We start from the raw sequence: 22,116 nt of genomic DNA, 5'->3' as shown, positions 1-22,116 counted from the left end.
ATCCTTGTGCTCATACAGAAGACAGGGTGGTGCTTTTGTTCCAAAGACTATTTCCCGCCCACTCAGCCTCATCTTTATCAGATCTTATGAATGAGCCATCCTGGCAATGTTGAGACATGAAGTAATATTTAGCCTCCACATGCACAAAATGGGATGCTTGGAAGACAAAGGAACTAGGAACTAAGTTCCTGGAAAGAAGTCACACTTACATTGAACAGTCTACAACAGCTGACTGGCTGACTAGAACTTCTGTGATTGTGGAGTAGCTGGAATGTTCGGAGTCCAGAGCCAAACATCTTAGCTGTTTATTGCCCACCTCTGTGTGTGACCTAACATCCATGTGACTATTGGGTAAATCCTTTTGAACTGTACAAACAGATGGCCAGCTGCCACCAACTCAAAAGCCAAGAATGTCCCCAGATTCCCTCTGAGGCCTGTAGCACAGGAGATGATGCCTTGCTGTAACCCCCCTGCCTGCTGTTTCCACCAGTGTTTTTAAAAATTGTCTTCATTTAGAACTTTCTCTGTTTTGCTGCTATAAGAACTCCATGAAATTGTTACCTTGCTGTAACATATGTGTTTTGGGGGTAATGTAAATCTATGTTCCCAGTCCATAGTCACTCATATTTTGTTTCAGATAAACTCTCTCTTGGCTCCTGTGAGGTGAGTGAAGACTGTGTTTGATTTTGAAAATATTATCAGCTTTGAAGATGAAATGTCCCACACAGGTTCATGAGTTGAATGTTTGGTCCCTAGCCAGTGGCATTACTTTGGAAGTTCTAGTGTTTAAGTTAGTGGTGCCTACTTGGAGGAAGTGAGTCACTAGGGCCTTTGAAGGTTGTGCCTGCTCCCAGCACCTCCTTTCCCTTCCTCTCTCTGCTCCTGCTACCATGGTGCTCTGTTTCCAGGAGGTCAGAACAGTGGCCATAAGGACTACAAACTGAGCCCTCTGAAACCCTGAGCCCAAATAAAGAATTTTCCTTTTAATAATTTATGCCTGGTATTTTGTCATAGTGACACAAGAGTAATTCCCAGAAGGGCTGGGGCCTTAGCATCTTAGGTAACAATCTGTTCCATAGGCCTTTCCCCTAATCTGCTCACCTACAGCAAGATGGTTGGCTTCAATTTCAACTTGGCATAAGCTAGAATCACCAAAAAAGAGAGGCTAATGAGGTATTATCTATATTAGGTTGACCTGTGGTCATGTCTGGGAGACTGTCTTAATTAACCAATATGGGAAGACCTAGCCCACTGAGGGAACTACACCCCAGGCAAGGGTCCTGATCTCCACAGAGTGGAGAAATTAGCTGAGCAAAGTGAGCAAGCAAGCGCACATGCTTGCATTCATTTCTCTCTGCTCTTCACTGTGGATACGATGTCACCAATTGTCTCAGCTCCTGCTGCCATCATGTCCCCACAGTGAGGGCTGTAACAGCACTGCAAGCTAAAAGATCCCTTTTCTCCCAAAAATGTTGGTGGTTTGAATAAGAATGGATTCCATAGGCTCATATATTTAATGCTGAGTCGACCAGGGAGTAGAATTGTTTTAAAGGATTAGAAGGATCAGGAGGTGAGGCCTTGTTGGAATAGGTGTGGCCTTGTTGGAAGAAGTGTGTCACTGAGGGTGGCCTTTGAGGTTTCAAAAGCCTACACTAGGCCCAGTCTCTGTGTGGGTGTGTCTCTCTCTGTCTCTCTCTCCTGCTGTTGCCCATAGGTAAGGATGTAAAGCTCTCAGCTACTGCTCCAGCACCATGCCTGTCTGTTTCCTGCCATGATGATCGTGGACTAACCCTCTGAAACTGAGCAAGCCCACAATTAAATGCTTATTTTACAAGAGTTGCCTTGGTCATGGTGTCCCTTCATGGAAATAGAACAGTGACTATGACAGTCACAATATTTTATTAGAGTAGCAGCAGAAATAAAACAAGGACCTAGGGAAAGTCTGAAATGTCTTGGGTCAAGGAAGAAAAAGAAAAAACAACAAACACAGGTTCCTTCACTTTCTCATACTTTTTTTTTATAAGAAGGAAAATAAACTATCTAATGAAGAGATTATTCCTTGTGCTGCATAGTTTTATGTCAACTTAATACAAGCTAGGGTCATCACAGAAGAGGTAATCTCAATGGAGGAAATTCCTCCTTCAGAAGCCTGTAGGTAAGCCTATAAGGCATTTCCTTGATTAATGACTGACGTGGGAGGGTGCAACTCACTCTAGGCAGCGCCATCCCTGGGCAGGTGGTCCTGGGTTCTGTAAGAAAGCAAAGTGAGCAGGCCATGGGAAACAAGCCAATAAGCAGCATTCCTTCATGGCTTCTGCTCCAGCTTCTGCCTCAGGTTCCTGCCTTTGAGTTCCTACCCTGACTTCCCTTCTTGATGAACTAACTGTAAGCTGCAAGATGAAATAAACCTTTTTCTCCCTGAGTTGCTTCAGTCCTGATGTTTATCACGGCAACAGAAGGTGAACTGGACATTCCTACTCGATTGCTAGTGCAAAGGAGGATGGGATTTGTATGCAGGACTTTGTCCTAAGTCTCCCCAAAGTGGCAAGATCGGAGTTACCGTAAGATCCCAAAATCAAGATGAGACCTTGTGTGCTTCCTACATCCTCTGACTTGCTCTGCTCTACAATACAATACGGTCAGAAAAGGGGGCAAACTCCTGATGACCTTTGGTTCCAAACAGATTCTTCAGTTCTGTCCATCAAAGACATGGGCCTGGTTCTAGAAGCTTCAACTCTTGCAGACAATTTAGAAAAACTGGAGACAATCTTACTTATATCCTGATGTTATTTCTCATCCTTTAAGGACTACACACTAAATCCAAGGGCTGGCTTCTGGAGTAAGTTTAACAGGGTTTTTTTGTTTGTTTGTTTGCTTTTCTTTTTGTTTTTTGTTTTTTTGAGACAGAGTTTCTCTGTATAACAGCCATGGCTGTCCTGGAACTTGCTTTGTAGCCCAGGCTGGCCTCAAATTCACAGAGCTCCGCCTGCCTCTGCCTCCTGAGTGCTGGGAGTAAAGGCGTGCGCCACCCCCACCTAGCTGTAGTTCATTTTTATCAGCTGCTGCAACAGGAATAAATTCTGGATAAACCTCTGCTATGATCTGAATACAGCTGGCCTGCATCGAACTTCACGTTGAGATTGGCTCGCTAGTGTGACATGTTGGATTCCCCGACAGGAAGGGATTGCTGTAGTTCTCATGAGAGCGGGTAAATCATCCCACTCAAGCTACAAACCTGCCACAACCTCCCACACAGTTGGGACGATGGGTTCGAGCCACCATTCGGTCCCAGGATGAGGCCAGTACCATCCCATTTCCCCGTGCTCCTGCACACATACTCGCCCTGGCAGTTTTCTGGCACAACACCCTCAACTGAAGCTTTCTTCGAACTTTCACTTTCCAGGCCCATGAGCTAAAGTAAACCTTCCTTCACAGGTAACTCAGTTTAAAGTATTGTCATCACTAAAACTAGACAGTGCTTCCCAGAGTGCACTGAACGTTGCTAGGTTGGCAGGACTATTTTTTGACCAGGCTAACTATAACTTATACTTTCATGCTTTTTAATACCTTTCTTCTTTTCCCAGCATGTAGCTGGGTAGACCTCATCATTTTGAAGCATGACAACAATACCATTCGTGTGTGTTTGAATGTGATCGTTGCTCTTATTTGGGAAGTGAAATAAACTGACTGGGTTGATCCTTGACTGTAGTTAGGATTAGAGGGCTGACTTGCTGATCTTCAGAGTAACTGGCAGCAAGACAGACACTGTATTTTAAAAAACGGCGGGAAGGAGTCACGCCATACAGCAGGGCCAAGGTGGGAGGTTTATTGAGGGGACGGGACAGAAGGGGCAGAGAAGGGAGCAGAGACCAGTCCCTGGGAATGAGAGTGAGGGAAGAGAAAGAGAAAAAGATGGGAGGCAGGCAAGGGAAAGTAGCGAATGCACAAGGGGGTTGTGGGGTGGGGTGGGTGGGAGGTGTGCTCTTAGTGGCTGTAGCTGAGGTCAATCCTGTCAGGAACCTAAGGGCAGGCCAGTAGAGAGGCCTAAATGCTAACGACAAGGGAATCAGGCATTCCTCCCTTGAGCTCACATTATAATGTGGTATCTTCCTCTTCCCAGCCAGAGTCCTCCCTTGCCTCACTGGGCTCCCCCAGGTTCAGAAGCTGTTCATGGGCTTCAGGCCGCACCAGATCCCACCAGCTCCATTCACTCTCCAGCAGCACCACTGAGGGCATTTCATTTGCCCATGTTACTGACAAAGCCCTGTGGCTCCCAGAAGGCAGATAACTCAGCTTAAAATCACAGAGCCTAGGAGGGGCAGTTAGATCTGAAACCAGCCCTTGGATTCTCTGGTCCTCTTTCTACTGTGCCCTGGATGTCCAGAAACAGGAGCCAGAACAGGAGCCAAGCACTGATCTCCCAAAGATATGAGCAAGTTCATGGACTTGACCTGACTGAGGCAAAGCCACCACACAACACAGAAGAGCACTTCCAAGTCTGGGGACACAAGTGACAAATCGCCTCCCTGCTAGGTGTCCACCCAGACACAAGTGAGCATGCCTGCATGACATTTGCTCCCCTCCCCCTTAGCAGGGTTTGGCCAGGGCTACAGCATCCCCACAACCTATTTAAACCAACTTGCAGGAACTGGCATCAGAGTACCACTTCCCACCAGGCTGAGTCCTTGAGCCTCTTGCAGCCTCTGAAGAGGGAGTCATTAGCTGAAACATTCAGGAGCCGGGGGTCCCAGAAGGTATGTACAAAATTCCATCCAGATGTTGAGTTTGATTTTGGACTTTTCCTCCTTCTTCTTTTCCTCCCTAATCATACTCAAAGAGTGAATAAGTTGTTTTCACGTTATCAAGCAATGTAGGAGAAGAACTCTGGCTCCTTCTTTCCTGGGCAGGTCTGCACCAAATAAATGAACAAGACACTTCCAGTGTCTGTTAGCACGGACAAGTATCAGAATTCACAATTAATGCTTTATACGGTCAGCAGAATTAGCAGGTAGGTGGACTGTTTGCAAACACTTCAGTAAAATCCAATCAGCAACGGGCAATTCTCACTATAACTTACAGCTTCCAGAATGGTTTACCTGTGCTGTGGTGAGCCCAGCTGTTTTGAAATCCTTCTAGAAAACTACTTTTGCACAAATAGGTCAAAGACTAAAGCGTGCATGTTACTTTCTTAGAAAGGGAGAGACTATGAATGAAATTTTCCGGTGGCATCTGAGCATGCAGAATGCCTGGCAGCTTTATCGTCCCGGGTGGGTAACACTCGGTCGGTAGACAGCTCACAAAACTCTTCTCCTGCAGCCCAGCTCTCCTGGGGTTAACTTGCTGTGGGGCTAGAATGAGGAAAACCAGATCTTCCTAGGCTGCAGCTCACATGACTGCCCTTCTCCCCACACCTGAGCTCCTGCTCCCTGGAAGAGAAACTTGAGGAAAGGCAGCTTAGCTGTGGCCGCACTGACAGGGTCTTCTTGCCAGTGGCCGCTTCTGACTGCAAGCTGTAGGCAGGACCAGGAATCAGTGACACTGGGAACGGGCAACTCAGTGAAGAAATGTGTAAGTAACCGTCTTATTAAATAAGAAACACAGAGCCAATGCAAAGATGAAAGCCCGAGAGGTCAGAGCTAAGGGCCTTACCTTTCCTGCTTCAGCTGTCCTCTTCAGCCAAGAGACCTACTTCCTGTGTGTTTGTCTTTATATAGACTTTCTGTTCTGCCTTCTCATTGGTTGTAAACCCAACCACATGACCTCCTCGTCACTGCCTGTCTGTACAGACCTCCAGGTCTTCTATGGTTGGTATTGAGATTAAAGGCGTGTGTCTCCATGCTGGCTGTATCCTTGAACACACAGAGATCCGCCTAGCTCTGCCTCCCAAGAGCTGGGATTAAAGGCATGCGCCACCAACATCCTGCTCTGCTATGGCTTGCTATTAACTCTGACCCCCAGGCAACTTTATTTATTAACATACAAATAAAATCACATTTTAGTACAAATAAAAATCACCATATTTCCCCTTTACTATTTTAATAAAAAGAAAAAAGGAAAAAGGTTATAACTAACATAAGAAAAACTATATACAAAAGTACAATAACTATATACAATATATACAAGTAATAAATACCTAAACAATGTCTAATCCATTTTTATTTGACAAATTCAGAGAAAATAATTCCATTATCTATCCTATTTTGGTAAGTCCAAAATGTATCTAATTCACTTTCTATCCTAATTAATCTTCAACTATAACTAACTAATCTTCAACTATAACTAACTAATCTTCAACTCCCTCAGAGAACCAAGAAGGAAATAATATTACCTAATAAAAAATAAAAACAGGAAGTGCATGCAAGCAGCTTCCAAAAAAAATGTGAGTTGACAGAAATAGCCAGCTGCCTGGACAGTCACCTGAGGTTTCTCCGCAGTGTTGGGGCATCATCTTCAGCCTATAGGCTTAGCGTATCTGACAGACTCATTTGTGAAGTAGGATGTACACAAGGTCAATAGTTCGACCTCACATTGGGTGAGAGCAGTCCATGTACCAGAAACACCTGAATTCCACTAGTGTCCTGTCATGATTCAGGATTTTAAATTCTGGAAATTATTGATTTTTTTTTAATTCAGCTGTCCATTCTTCTTGGCTATGTGTGTGTATGGCTTCATCTCAGCATCCCGTTCTTCTCCATATCTTTCTATCAAATGCCAGTTTACTATTGAGAGGCGTGAGCTTAGTTACTCTTCAAGAATAACTGTTTCAGCTGCTGTTCCATTGCACATCAGAAGCCATCGGCCCACTGCCTGTTCAGCTGCCTTCGAAGAAAAGGGCACTGTACCTTTTCCGAATTGCGAAGGCCACTGCAGGGATGGTGCCATATTGTCCTGGCCTTAGAAGATGCCTTTTGATAAAGCCATAACCACACTTGTTTTGGCAAGAATCAGTAGTCCTTTGTTTCGTGTCCTGTCTGTCCACTTTGTCCTGTTGTCAGCAGTTGATTCGACGATACTTTGTTGTCCAGTGGCTAACTTCTGCCACGATGAAAGTTAACTCCATATGCAGTTTCTTCAATGCCCATATTCTCTCTGAAGTAGATTGGTACTGCCAGGAGCCAACATGTCTCACAGTCATAACAAAAAGAAAAATTTTCTAAGTTATTGAAACATTTTAAATGCCATATTCTATAGCTCTCTGAAGGGTTTGAAGATGACCTGTCTATCTAAAACATATCTGCTCAATTTTTAAAACATACCTAATATGACTACAAGTTCTATTATAATGTCTAACTACTAACTTTCATTTCTTTATATCCTAGTAGTTGGTAATAATAACATTCAAGGATCAGAAGATTACATTACATTGTTAAATGAACGGTATAAGTACAATTAGAAATGTACATATAGCATTTTCTAATAATATCAATTTCAATATATATAATTTGTATATAATATAAAACAATCCAATACAATGTAAAGTATTTAAAACTAGTAATTGTCTTTTTCTTTTTCTTTCTTTCTTTCTTTTTTTTTAAACAAGAACCTTAAATCTAATCTCCTTTGCTTAGCCCTTTTCCTAACCCTTGACAACAACTTGTAACTAACCCCCCTAAACAATAAAATTATCCCAGACCCAAAACCCATTAAAAGACCAAAAAACCACCCGCCCCACACCACCTCTTTGGGAATGTGGGTGTTGTATTCTTAAAATTGCTTCCTGCTGGGTATGAGCAAAGGTATCTTTATCCTGAAAAGAAAAATTTTAGGTTAATTGTCAAATTCTAGGAAAGGTAACTATATCCTTCGTTATCCAGTCTGTGTATAATGCCAAAGTTCAGGGTTTATCTCAAGTCCTTATTCAAGTAGTCTTTGAGACTGGATCATCTCAGCTAGCCCTCTCAAATTTGCTCTGAGCACTTTGTAGTTCAAAGCTGATCTGTAGATGATGTTTGTCAGCTTAGTGATGTTATTATTGTCCACGTGGAATTGTTGTTGTTGTGGGGCCCCATCTTCTTCCTAGAGACTTCAGTTGATGTTAGGCCTGGCTGTGATTTCCTGCAGAAAACTGATAAGAGACTCTAACACAAAGACATATATATGCAGCTAATTGAAGCCTTTTTTCTAGAATTAGTTAGTACTCTATATGACCATTCATATCTTAACAAAGTTTAAAATGTATATATTTGCATATATGTATATTAATCTTGTAAATTTTGATATAAAATTCATACTTTAAGAAAAGTTTAAAGAATCAGAATAGAATCAAAGAGTTGAGATTAGTAATAGAATAGTCCCTTAATTAATTTGGTTTTTCTCCTGTCCCGTAGCAGAAGATGGCTCTTTTCTTCTGGCATGATACAGGGAGTTTCAGCTGCTGTTTTAACAACATACTTGAGTTTAAAGGAGAGAGCCATTCTCCAACTCCAAAGTCAGCTTTAAATGTTAATTGAACTGGGACTACAAAAAGACCAATAGTGTTAAATGTCTTTAGAGAAAAGCAGAAACAAACATTTAGGAAGACATAAAATTTTTTAGTCTTAGAATGCTGCAGTTTAAAGAAATAGGTTCATAATAAGACTGATTCAGGTGGAATAGTTCATAATGTGTAAAAATGTCCGCAGGCTTAAAAGAGAGAGAAAAAGGAATATATACAGTTATATACATATAAACAAATAGTTTTTAAAAATAAAGTCTTTAAAGAAAGAGTAAAGGTAACAAGCCATGTAAAGATGGCTATCACACAGATAATCTGGATTATATTCGCTTTGATATTCATAACTGAAAAAAACATTTGATTATAAAAGCTGTTGAGTTATGCCAAAATGTATACTTTAAAGGTACCTTGACTTCAAAATTCAGATGTAAGGATATGTTGCATTGGAAAGGAGGCTCTGCTTTTGTTTCTACAGAAAGCCAGAGGCTATGGATTTGTTCCAGATTAAGATACATCAGGTTTGACCAGCCAAGATCCCCTGAAAGGTCTCCAATGACACCATGGCCCAGATGATCCAACATCCAGAACCATTTCAAGGCAACTGGCTCAGACGATACACCCTCACGGACTACTCCATAATCCTAAAATTTTCTTTGTGTCCCCATAAGATACTTCCAGCAGGAAGTAGTAATAGAATCTTCACCCAAATTCCCAAATATACCAAGCTGGCTTTGGAGATGGAATCGGCTCACTCCCTCTCTAAACCCAGACATATTGCTAAAAAAAAAAAAAGGTTAAGAGATTCTTGTGTCCCAAATCAGAAGAGCCCTCTGGTGTGGAACATAAAAAAGCCAATATTTTTATTTAAAAAGGTTGATTATAAATACAATCTCTTTCTAAAGAAGAAAGGGGATATGATATAGATATGATAGGATAAAAGGGTAAATTGCTGAACCTATTTTAAAGAGCAAGAACTTGTTTAAAATGTTTTACATTGGTATAGATTTTAGTTTATTGATACAAACTTAAAGTTAATTTTGTTATACTGTGTGTATATTTCTACTCCTGTTTAAGGTGTTATGTTTGTACAGCTCATTTAAAATTGTAATGGGTAATTAAAAAATAGATTAATAATTAGTCATCTATGATAATCATACATGTAGCCATGTTAGTTAAGTCTTCTAGGTATACATAGATATATTTCAGATAGATAGGTAATCTTCAAATACTTCAAAGACCTACAGAATATGGCATTTAAAATATTTTTAAAAATTTAGACTTTCTAGACAGTGAGACATGTCTGCTCCTGGCAGCACCGGATTTACTTCAGAGAGGAGGATGGGCATCGAAGACACTCCATATGAAGTTTATCTTCGCCTTGGCAAAAATAGCCATTTGGGCAAGAAACTGTTCTTGTCTGGACTGCTTGATCGACTGGACATACAAGACCCATAAAAAAAGTAACCACTGAACTTTGCTTGACAAAATGGTCCTTTGGGTTCCTGCTTCGCAGAGGAAACTGCCAGACATTCTACAGGGCACAAAAAAAGACTCTAGGCCTGTGGGCTGAAGACAGATGCCCAAACTTTACAGAGGAACTTTGAATGACTGTCCAGGCTGCCAGCTGTCTCTGTCTACCCTGCAAGACTCTTGAAAGTTGCTTACATCCTTCTCCCATTTCTCATGTAATATTATATCCTTCTGAGGTCTTTGATGTAGTTGAAGACTAGATAGTTATAATTTCCTTAGTTAGGATAAGAGATAAGTTAGATGTATATGAAACCTTAGACTCACAAATATAAGATAGATAGGATATCTTCTTTAATTTTGCCAAATAAACTAGTTATTATAAATAGACAAGATACTATAACTGTAATTCTTGCTTGGTAATTGTTTTGTTATCTGTAATTTTACTATGTGAAAGTTAAAACCTTCCATTTTGAAAAAAAAAGAAAAGGGGAAGTGCTGTGGATATTGTTCTGTATAAATAAAATACTGATTGGCCTGTGGCCAGGCAGGAAGTATAGGCGGGACAAGGAGAGAGGAGAATTCTGGGAAGTGGAAGGCTGAGTGAGGGAGACACTGCCAGCTGCCACCATGACAAGAAGCATGTAAAGATGCCAGTAAGCCACGAGCCACGTGGCAAGGTATAGATTTATAGAAATGGGTTGATTTAAGATATAAGAACAGTTAGCAAGAAGCCTGCCACAGCCATACAGTTTTTAAATAATATAAGCGTCTGTGTGTTTATTTTATAAGTGGGCTGTCAGACTGCCGGGGCTTGGCAGGACCTGGAGAAAAAACTCCAGCTACAAAGAAGGGATCATACCTCCAGTCCTCAAAAAAATGAGATTTTCAGTTTTCTCATCTGAATTGGTGAGTTTCAAAATTTTAGTTCTTAGGCCATGTGAGCAAAACCAGAGTCTTGCCTGTTTACCAGTTAAACACGCAAGGAGACAAAGACTGTGGAGGTGTTTTGTGGAATCCCTCTGGACTATTCATAGCTTCCTTCAATGTTTTGTTTGGTTGGCTTTTTATTTATTTATTTATTTATTTATTTATTTATTTATTTATTTAGAGACAGGGTTTCTCTGTATAGTTTTGGTGCACATAGTAATCCTAGCACTCAGGAGGCAGAGATAGGTGGATCTCTGTGAGTTCGAGGCCAGCCTGGTCTAAAAAGCGAGTTCCAGGACAGGAACCAAAACTACATGGAGAAACCCTGTCTTGAAAAACAAAAACAAAAACAAACACACAAACAAAAAAGGTGTGTACCATTGCCTGGCTTTGTTTTTTGTTTGTTTGTTTGTTTTGTTTTGTCTTGTTTTTTTGTTTGTTTGTTTGTTTTTAGCTGGGACAAATGCCTGTAATCCCAGAACTTGGAAGATGGAGGCAAGAACATCATCGAGAGTCTAAGGTCATCCTCACCTACACAGCAATTTAAAGACCATGTTTCAAAAAATAACAATAAAGACAAAATAACAACAAAAAGCCAGGCATCGGTGGCGCACGCCTTTAGTCCAGGCACTCAGGAGGCAGAGGCAGGAGGATCTCTGTGAGTTAGAGGTCAGCCTGGTCTATAGAGTTTTAGGACAGCCAACACTACACAGAGAAACCTTGTCTCAAAAACAACAAAAAAAGGTGGTGAGGGGGGTTGAACACACCCCCCAAAATAACCCAAAACTTGTGGAGTACTTCTAAATTTTTATTAACTTAAATTCAATTTTTTTTTTAGACAGAATTTCATGTAGCCCAGGCTGGTTGTGAAATCATTATATAGTTCAGACTGACCTTAAATTCCTGATCCTCCTGCCTCTACCTCCAGAGCGCTGGGTGGAATTAAAGGTATTTTCTACCATGCGATTTTAAATTTACTCCCAGTAAAAAATACCTTTCAAGGAAAAAAAAATCACACCACCCAATAGAGTGCATTTTACATTTGTTTCACAGAACCACTAAGAATCCGTCCGAACCACCAGAGAATCACAGATTTCTTGGTAAAACCATAGAGTTTAAAACTCCAGCTTGATTTTGGAACCTTTCTTTCCATCTGGAAGAGGAGGGCAGGGCTCTTTATAATGACAGTTGAGCGCCACCCAGTGGAGAAAGAAGAAACTTCGTCCATTTTCTTGTCTGCACGGTTTTGTCCCATAACATAGATGAATACATGAGTTTCTTATTTCTTCATGGTCATTCTCTCTCTTTTTTGTCATCTTAATTTAGTTTCCCTTCTTTGATTCTCCTGTAGAAAACTTTCCCCCAGTTTAGGTATTAAGATGGTTTTGCCCTGGTGCATTCTGCTTACTGGAATTCCAGAATCACACTTTCCGGTGTTATTGGGCACCAACTTTGCCAGAATGTGTAAGCACTTAAATCATTGTGAAGGCAGCAGGCCACTGAGCACATCTTGTAGACAGGTAGCCCAAATAGCACCAGACAGAGAAGGCTGAGGGTCTGAACCCCGCCCCGTCCGCGGCAGAAGACAGCCCTGCTGAGATCCACGGGGAAAGGAGATCCTTAAAGAGGGTTCGGCCAGGTCGCAGAGCCAGCAACACGGACCACCAGAAGAGCAAACCCGGGCAGGGAGGGAGCCACCCACACCTGGAGGCCTGACATCAGGAATTCCACCAGCCTCAAACTGCTCTGTGGAAATGAAGGAAAAGAGTGAGACCCGCGCTGAAGGTACAGAGTGTGCCTGTGCGTCATCCTCTTAAGACACGGGATCCCACTCGTGGGGGCACTAGCGCTGATGGCTTTGCTTTGGGCACAATCTGGAGCAGGACAGCCCATGCAAAGGCAATTACCTGGAAATGGGGGCCATTATAGCCTTTGATTTGGTCTCTCCAATATCCTGTCAGGCAGATGAAGAAAAGAGTCTTAACTCAGAAGAAGTAAATTGCTGGTTGAAGTATTTGGTTTCAGCCCCCTTCAGGCTGAGGCTTTCCAAAGCAGAATGTTGTGTGTTCAGGAATCCAAACACTGGACAGTGTGGCTTTAGAGCCTTGCAGAGTCAGACATAAGGAAACATGCAGCCGAATGGAGACAATCGGTTTTCATAGGCTGTAATTCTGTCCAGTGGGGAGACACTCATTTTGTGTCAGGGCTTTGAAAAGGGGCTCCTTCAGGTTCACAAGACAGTCTGGAGGAATCTCTATGTTGCTCACACAGTGACTGTTTCTCTCTTTCAAGCACTGATGTCTATGGTAAGCATTCAGGCATCAGGCAACCTTGCCAGAGGTTACAGTCAGACTCGGGAAGCAGAGGAGCCAAGTGTTCAGACCCGATGTAAGTGGTTGAGAACCAGAGCCAGGGTGCTAAGCAAACAGGAGAAAAGTTCCCATAGAAGAGATGGGAGCTAGGAACCAGGCAGCTCAGATGTCTGCCACAGGGGTTCTGGGCCATGTGGCACCTTTGATTGAGTCAAGAGGGCTGAACTCTGGAGGAAAGTGTGCATGGAGAAAGACTGCGAGTTGAGAGGAACTGATTTCTGTTGGGCGGGGAAGATTTAGTCAGATTTGGGGGAAACCAGAAAGAGCTGTACAGCCTGAGTCTGCATCCATTCTAAATACCTGTGTAGCTGGCTCTAGCAGCCATGTGTAGAGCCCTTGGAGGGCTGCTGTGTGCTCACAGGCAGCTAACTTGAGGGAAGAGCAGAGAGATGGGCACTGGGACAGGGGAAGGGTTCCATCCACTCCTTGACCGGCTTCAGCAAAGGTCGAAAGGATCCTGTTGGGAATTGCTGGGTGGGGAGCCAGCTGCTCATTCTTTACCTGTTGCCTGCCCCCCCCAACACACACACACACACACAACGTTGTTCTTATAGAATTTCTTCCTCTCCTTTATGGGTATTTTTAGGAAATATCAATTTGGAGGGAAAGTCCTAAATATGTCATGTTCTCATTCACCATTTGAATCTTGTTGAGAGGGTGCAGGAGGGTGAAGGGTGTGCCTTTTCCCTTGTTCAGGAATAGTTCTGTAGACAGGATTCCAGGCATCATTCTCTTCCATGATTACTCTGCTCTCCAGGGCCGTCAGGACTCATACAAAACAACAGTCTGTAGTTGGGCTTTTAGAAGGGGGAAAAATTGTCTTTTAAAGCTGTTTCCTTATGTGCTCTAGCAGCTCTTCTTGCATTTGTTTCTAGGGTAGTATCTGCAGGGACAGTTGGCTTGGTATCTAGGTCAGGCTAATTCAAATATCAACCACATCAGAAGCCTCTCTCCACCCTTGGCATTAGTATGATTCGGGACACAGGGAAGACTCTGCTCAGCCCTATGAAGTCATTGCCTGTTTTAGGCCTCAAACACCAGGTGAGGAAAACAGGAGCAAGAAAGCAGTCGCTTGGGGGAAGACCCAACCATCGTTTGAATGGCATTTGGTCTCCCAGTTGCTCCACTGTTTGGGTAAGTTATGAAACCTTCCAGAGGTGGAACCTTGTTGAAGGAAGCAGGTCCCTGGAGGTGGGCTTCAAGGGTTTATTGCCCTGACTCACTTCCTGTTCTTGCTTTCTCTGCTTCCTGTGTGCCGTTGATGTCATTTCTTAGCTTCCTGCTCCCACCAGCAAGGCTTCCCCACCATCATGGACATCAAGCCATGATCAACCCTTCCTCCCCCGGGATGCTTCGTTTAGAGGTTCTACTGCAGCAACAGCCGCAGCGAAAAAGGAACTGACACAAAGAACCAGCCCTGCAGATGTCCCTGCCGGAGGCCTGGAATACCACGAGGGTCCCAGTTCCTGGTTCCTTGTTATCCCTTGGCCTTGTCTGGGAGTTAAACATGAGGATTTGACCAAAACTGAGAGCAGGCACCTGGCCGTCTGCCTCCTCTCCATGTTTCATCTTGTTTCTGCCATAAGACTTAAAAAAAAAGAAAAGAAAGAAAGAAAGAAAAGAAAAGGAAAGGAAAAGAGAAAAGTAAAAAACAAAAACAAAAACAAACCTGAACTACAATGATACGCTATTTCCTGGGATCCCTCTAACTATACAGGTGTGTTCTCCGCCCCCCCCCCCCAGTAATCTATCAGAAACTCTTCTCTAAAATGTACACCCTATAGGTCATGAATCTCATTCTTCAAATTCTCTGGACTAGCTCAGTGTGGCTTGAATGGCTAGTGAGTTTTCAGGGACCCTAGACCTACAGGCTAAGCTCACTAACTGAGAAAGCCTCCACTAAACTCAAAGACAGCCCCCCCAAGTTTCCTGTATCAAAGGTCACCGTCCTCCATACCCCAGGCTTCCACCATTGCCTCTGCATCCACTGAGAAAGCCACTAGCTCTTCTACTGGGCGGGACTCTTGTGGTTAAGACAGAGTGGACAGAATCTGCCTCAGTTGAGGAAGGACAAATGGACTCAAACCTTACAGGTGGGGGCAGCTAACTTAAAGGTGTGTGCCACCACACCCAGCTTGTATTTTCTTGTAAGTAACATTTAGTTTTAATTGAGAAAACACACAGAAAAAGTGTTCAGCTTGTTGAATTTTTCACTGCGAACCCACCAGAAAAACAAAGCCTAGGCCTAGAAACAGAAAATAATGGTAATTACCAGTATTGAGAAGCCACCTTTTCCTCACTCCCAGGCTCTTCTTGTCCCAAGGAGAGTCACTAGTCTGACTTCTAACACTTTTTGCTTCTTTGGGAAACTTCCACTGTGTGCATGTTTGTTTGTGTGTGTGTGTGTGTGTGTGTGTGTGTGTGTGTGTGTGTGTGTGTTGGGGTGGGGTGGCGATGTTAGGTCATAGGCCTGTCCGCTTGTCCTAGCTAGGGTCCCTTTTGCTGTAATACAGTATAATGACCAAAAGCTTACTTCAGCTTACAGTTCCACGTCCCTGAGAGAAGTCAGGGCAGGAACCTGGAGACAGGAACTGAAGCAGAGGTCGCAGAGAGGTGCTATTTACCACCTTGTTCCTTGTGACTGGCTTCTTTCGGCACCCAGGACCTCCCACATCAGTCACTAATTAAGAAACCATTCTGGTCTTGCCTACAGGCCAGTCTTACTCAGCGGAGAGTCCCTCTTCCTAAATGACTGTCTTGTGTCAAGTAGACATAAAACTAGCCAGCACACCCTTTAAGACACGGGTCAAATCTCGCAGCCTGAAGAAATCAAACCACACCCCTCTCTCAGGAACAGAGTTAAGCCATTTTGTGCTGTGGTTTTACAGCCTCAGATTTATGGTCCTACCTCTAGTCTCCCCTGTCAGTAGGCTATCTCAAAAATTCAAAGTTGCGCCGGGCGGTGGTGGCGCATGCCTTTAATCCCAGCACTCGGGAGGCAGAGGCAGGCGGATCTCTGTGAGTTCGAGGCCAGCCTGGTCTACAAAGTGAGATCCAGGAAAGGCGCAAAGCTACACAGAGAAACCCTGTCTCGAAAAACAAAAACAAAAAAAAAAAAATTCAAAGTTGCTATCTCCTTTGCTTGGGGATTTCTCTAAAGTCTCTCCTCTCCATCCCCCACCCCATCCTGTCTGTGACGGCTTTTCTCTCTTATTTTAAGCTATCTTTTCTAATGAAGCTTGTTACACACACACACACACACACACACACACACACACACACACACACACACACATTTTTAAGGGAGGCCAGCAGACTGATTGGATCTTTTGGAGCTGGAGTTTTCACATGGCTGTAGGCCCTCATGCTGGTGTTGGGAATTGAACCTAGGCCCTCTGCAAGAGCAGTAAGTACTCTTAAATACTGAGCCCACTCCTCAGCCTCTTGGTTTAAAGGGAAGCCTCCTCTTCCCTTTAAGGACCTGTTAACTGCTTCTCATTTATTACACTGTTCCTTTCTTCCTGCTCTCCCACCTCAAGGCCTGATTATGGCTGAGGGCTTTTCTCTTGACAGACCTCACTCCAGAGGGTAATCACATTTCAATGTCTTTCCCAAACCAACAAATATGCCTCTTATTCCTCGAGCAGTTTTTTGTTTGTTTGTTTTTGGGTTTTTGTTGTTGTTGTTTTGTTTTTGTTTGTTTTGGTTTTTGAGACAGGATCTCTTGTAGCCCAGGCTGGCCTTCAATGTGCTTATGTAGATAAAGATAACTTTGAACTTCTGATCTTCCCTTCCATTTCCATTGTAGAAGTTAGTGCGGTATGTGGGTCAGGGGCTGGGTCAGTCGAGCATCAGGACTGATTTCACTTAGTTGTTTTTTTTTTAATGATTTCTTTCTTTTTTTTTTCATGTTCATTGGTATTTTGTCTGAATGTATGTCAGTGTGAGGGAGCAGATCCCCTGGGAACTGGAATTATAGACAGTTGTGAGCTGCCATGTAGGTGCTGGAAATTGAACCCAGGTCCTCTGGAAGAGCAGTCAGTGCTCTTAACCACTGAGCCATCTCTCCAGCACCTGTATTGTATTGTATTGTATTGTATTATGTTGTATTGTATTGTATTGTATTGTATTGTATTGTATTGTATTGTATTGTATTGTATTGTATACTGGTCGCTGCTGCTGTCCCCAGTGAGCTTTACAATCAGGAATATCCCCATTTACTCCAGCGTTCTTTACTTTATGTGCTCAGGAGCAGCAAACATCTAGGCCAAAGGGTCTTCCGTACTATGCACTGGACAGTGGGACAAGCAACAGAGCACTGAATTCTGCAGCGCAGAGCTCAGGAAGTCAAGTGCTCTGCCTGGTAGTCTCAGCTCTTTCAGCTCCAGCCCCGCAGGAAACCACTTCATAGAAGGGAGACAGATGTGGAACTGAGTCATCCCTGCTATATCTTAGAGCTCTTATTTTCCACGGTAAGCCACAGTTTATGGGACTGCTCCTCACCACAGAGGTCGGAGTCACTGACCACCATGTTGTCCACAGCCTGAGCCCTCTGCTGCCCAAACCTCTCAGTGGTCTACATACAGCCCACCCCATCCCCCACAACTGCTTCTTGTGGCTGTCTCCCACCCAAACACTGTGGACAAGTGTCCCCAGGCTCCCTGACTTATAATTGTTCTTTGTTTTCAGGTCCTCGGAGTAGCCCAGTCTCAAACCGTAGGCCCCATTCTCAAGATGGCGCCTGGCTATGCACTGGGCAGTCTACAGAGCTGTATGGTGTGCTGCTTCTCTGATGCTGGAGGGAGTCACTGTCAAACTGTCACCAGTAAGAGGGACACAGCTCTGCGCCACACTGGCAGCCCCCTGTTGTATGATACTTTGTCTTCTGACAAATGAAGCTTGCCTGAAGACCAGAGAAGCAGAGCAGCAGCCACTAGAGAGTTCTTACCTCTTCGAATCCTCAGACTGAATGAGGGAGATCCTGTCTCTACAAATCCTCAGACTGAATAAGGCACCAAGATCCTGTCTCCACCCGCCTTATATTCCTGTCTCCACCTCCCTAGTGCTGGGACTAAAGGCATGAGCCTTCCATATGCTGGGATCTAAGGTTTGAGCCTCCCAAGTTCTGGGATCAGAGGTGTGCGCCACCATCTCCCAGCTCTATTTCTCTTTTAGACTGGTTCAATCTCATATAGCCCAAGGTGGCCTTGAACTCCTGATCTTCCTGCTTCCTCCTCCCAAGTGCTGGGATCAAATGTTTTTGCTACCACTGCCCAGTCTTTATGGTTAACTTGTGGCTAGCTCAGCCCTCTGATCTCCAGGCAAGCTTTATTTGTCAGAATACAAACAAAATATCATATAACAGCTCCCTGAGTTCTTTTAGAGACTTCCATCCAGGCAAAACTGCAATTCACAGCTTCAGTGAAGAAATGGGTTTCAGGGCTAGACAAATCTGAAGTGAATATATTAAAAGTTGAAGTTGAATATATTAAAAGCAGGAAGAGAGGTACTGAGACAGCAGAGGTGAGGGTGAGACCTGCTAGGACAAGTGTGGGTTTCTCTCTCAGGGGAGAGTTACAATTAAGTTTACAATAGGAATACATACATATATATGAGTGTATATATGTATATATATATGTATGTATATATATGCTTTTGGTGGCTCTCAAATTATAGCTCTAAGGGTTGCCAGTAAGTGGCCCCTTCTATTTCATGTAGTAAAGGATGTAATCTGTAATAGGATTCAAAGTTAAAGATTTTTTTCCCTCAATAAACCAAGTTCTCAGGTAGGTTCATGAATATGTTTAGGTTGAGGAAAAAGGGAAATGCTAAAAACTCAAGGTTATAGGTCATTTTGGCCCTAAGTTAGCACATTTATTTAATTTCAAAATATTTGAAAAGTCTTTTAGATAATTTTCATTATTTAATTTAATTATATTACAGTAAAATATTAGAACAATTTTGAGGCTATGAAATGGGTAGCACAGGTATACTGTATTATTCCAGTTATTTTTTATGGTCAGACACATGGTTTGTATTAATGAATAATCCAGATATATTTGAAAACAATGTGCATTTTTCAGTTTGGAGTAGAGGACTTAATAAATGTGGTCAGGTCCATTTGTTTTACTTGTTATTTACAACTTTCTGACTGATTCTGTGACTCTCCAATCGACCCATTTCCAAGAGAAAGGTGCAGACACCTCCAATCACAACTAACTATTTTTTCCTTTTTTTTGGTCAGTGTTTCCTTCACTTATAATGCTTCCTACTTCTTCACATCCTTGTCGATACTTTCTACAGTCCTTTAAAACTTATTATAGTCCTAGTGACTATAACATTGTGTCATATGATGTGGAAATGTTTTGCATCTGTTTACATTGGGATTTTGCCTTTATGCTAATCTGTGTATTCTAAACACTAGACCTTTAGAAGACACATGATTTGTAATTATTTGCTCTTGTTCTGTGGTCTGTCTTGACATTTTTTTTTTTTGTTTTGTTTTTCGAGACAGGGTTTCTCTGTGTAGCTTTGCACCTTTCCTGGAACTCACTTGGTAGTCCAGGCTGGCCTCGAACTCACAGAGATCCGCCTGGCTCTGCCTCCCGAGTGCTGGGATTAAAGGCGTGCGCCACCACCGCCCGGCCTTTTTTTTTTTTTTTCTGTCTTGACATTTTATACATCTTCTAAAGCACAATTTTCAACCTTCTTTGGTTTTTATTTTATTTGGGTGTTTTGCCTGCATGCATGTCTGTATGTTCCTTGTATGCCTGGTGCCTGAGGAGGCCAAAAGAAGGCCTCAGATCCCCTGGAACTGTAGTCACAGACGCTGTGAGCTGTTGTGTGGGTGCTGGGAATCAAGCTAGGTTTTCTGAAGAGCAGGCAGTACTCTTAACCTCTGCGACATCTCTCTAGGCCCTGTCTTTTTTTTTTTTTTTTCTGAGAAAGGGTCTCACAAAGTCCAGGCTGGTCTTGAACCAGGTGTGGTAGCACTCATCTAGAATAACCCTAGCTTGGGGAAAGGTAGAGACAGTTGGATTCCTGGGGGCTCACTGGCCAGCCAGTGCAGTCAAAACGACAAGCTCCAAGTTCAGTAAGAGAACTAGTCTCAAAAAAGGAGGTGGAAAGTGACAGAGAAGGACATGCAATATCGACTTCTGGCCTTCATATGTGCATTTACAGGCACACCACACACACACACACATACACACACACCACACACACACACACACACACACATACACACACACACACACACACACACACACACACACACACCCCTTTCACTTATCGGCATTTGTGCCCCACTTCCCACATCTGTATAAACAATAAGCAATGATGTCCATTAGAATTGGATACGCACGGTAATGGAGTGCAGAGAGATCTGAGACCAGCAGCCTCCTGCCTCTGAACAGCGCGAAGCAGCTGTTCTTAAACACTTCTGACTCAAGCTCCCTTCTATCCTGCAAAATTCTGTCAAGAATCCTACGTAGTTCACAGAGGTAGAAAGCTTTAGTTGGGATGCAAAGGGACTCTGAAAAAACGCGGAAGATTAAGGAGAAACAGCTGCACGCAAACTCTCTGAAGTATTGCAGGGAAGATAATTGACCCCAGTTGTTCGTGAAAGATTTGGAAACAAAAGAACTCCAGGGGAAAACAAATAACGACGCAAGAACGCTAGAGCAAGACAATGAGATCTGTTTCAACCAAACTATCCCTTAAAGAATATGCTCCACAAACTAGGAAAATATTTCAATTAACATTCTCCAGCTCTGCCTTTGAGCCATACTGAACAAGCTGTAAATACACCAGATTTTTCAAATGGTTTCCTAATAAAACTTTAATTATTTTTATTCCTCGGGCAACCTGAATTTTCTTTTTTTTTTTTTACCTAATATTCTCATTTGGGGTAAAAATCTATATTTTTAATCATTTTTATTACTTTTATTTATGTTTGTGTGCACATGTGCACATGTGTGAAGTGTGAGGATGACCTGTGGGAGTCAGTTCTCTGCTTCCACTGTGTGAGACGCGGCAGTTAAACTCAGGTCATCAGGGTCAGCAGCGATTATCTTTATCTGATGAGCCATCCTCCAGAATAATCAGGACAGCCTGAAATCTGAAGTTTTAAAATCTTAACTCAAGGAGCCAGAGAGATGGCTGAGGGCACTGACTGCTCTTCCAGAGGTCCTGAGTTCAATTCCCAGCAACCACATGGTGGCTCACAACTATCATGAGATCTAGTGCCCTCTTCTGACCTTCAGTCATACATGCAGGCAGAACACTGTATACATAATAAATAAACCTTTAACTTAATTCAAAAAGTTGACCATGCATACACATAATCACTCACGCACACACACACCTTTTTCAGAAGGACACACGTCTTCAATACTTGCTGTATGTTATGAGGTAAAATTGGGTATGCTCATGGTAACTTTTAACATGTCCATGAGAGTGCTGGCCAAACTACAATTTCATGCATGTTTCCCTCTCCCAGATGAACCTGGGTCCTCTGAAACACCAGTCAGTGCTCATAACTGCTGAGCCATCTCTCTTCCCCTCCTTTCCTGTTTCCTTATTATTATTACTATTTTTTATCCTGGTATGACCAGGACACCCGACAGCCTGGGAATTGAACCGGGGTCCTCTGGAACATCAGTCAATGCTCTTAACCACTGAGCCATACCAGAGAAACTTCCAGCTACACCCACCAACCAATAGTAGGTTGGTGGATGTAGATGGTGGGTGTACCAACTTTATAAGGTAGCACTTTGTTTTTATTTTTATTTTTTTTTTATTTTTATTTTTTCCAGAGCTGAGGACCGAACCCAGGGCCTTGCGCTTGCTAGGCAAGCGCTCTACCACTGAGCTAAATCCCCAACCCCTTGTTTTTATTTTTAAGTTAATAAA

Source organism: Peromyscus californicus, unplaced genomic scaffold, assembly GCF_007827085.1.
Source record: "Peromyscus californicus insignis strain IS unplaced genomic scaffold, ASM782708v3 Scaffold_7__1_contigs__length_154581171, whole genome shotgun sequence".
NCBI lineage: Eukaryota > Metazoa > Chordata > Mammalia > Rodentia > Cricetidae > Peromyscus > Peromyscus californicus.
This window is presented reverse-complemented; position numbering follows the sequence as displayed.